This window comes from Calidris pugnax, unplaced genomic scaffold, assembly GCF_001431845.1.
Source record: "Calidris pugnax isolate Ruff unplaced genomic scaffold, ASM143184v1 scaffold25, whole genome shotgun sequence".
In the NCBI taxonomy this organism is placed as follows: domain Eukaryota; kingdom Metazoa; phylum Chordata; class Aves; order Charadriiformes; family Scolopacidae; genus Calidris; species Calidris pugnax.
In genome coordinates, this window is record NW_015090805.1 from 8,039,256 (window position 1) to 8,039,532 (window position 277).

The 277-nt window shown below is 76.2% G+C and overlaps 1 protein-coding gene across 2 annotated transcripts in view; it reads right to left on the reverse strand.

Moving 5' to 3' along the window:
* IFNAR2 (interferon (alpha, beta and omega) receptor 2) overlaps positions 1 to 277 on the reverse strand; it is a 15,734-nt gene that overhangs the window by 15,022 nt on the left and 435 nt on the right. The window contains exon 1 of one of the 2 annotated variants that reach the window (XM_014938244.1): positions 178 to 275. The exons of the other annotated variant lie outside the window; for it this stretch is intronic. The gene's annotated coding sequence lies outside the window, so the exon portion shown is untranslated. Of the gene's footprint in view, positions 1 to 177; positions 276 to 277 lie in introns of those variants that run through there. 2 annotated transcript variants of the gene reach the window in all.

Here is a 277-nt window from a genome sequence, read left to right on the forward strand (position 1 = left end):
CACACCGGGAGGTGCCCGCCCGGGCCCTGAGGCGCTCCGGCCCCTCTAACGGAGCTCCGGCAGCTCCAAGCGGCCCCACCGTGGACGCGCGCTCCCGCCCTCACCCCCGCACCGCGGGCGGCAACCCCGCTAAGGGGAAAAAACGAGGGGACGCCGCCGACACCCTCCCAGCCGTACCTCACAACCAGCAACCTCCCCTCGCAGGCCCAGTGAAATGGCGGAGGGGGCGCTGCGGGGCGGAGCTGGGCCCGCCCCCGGCGCGCGGCCCACCGCGTTG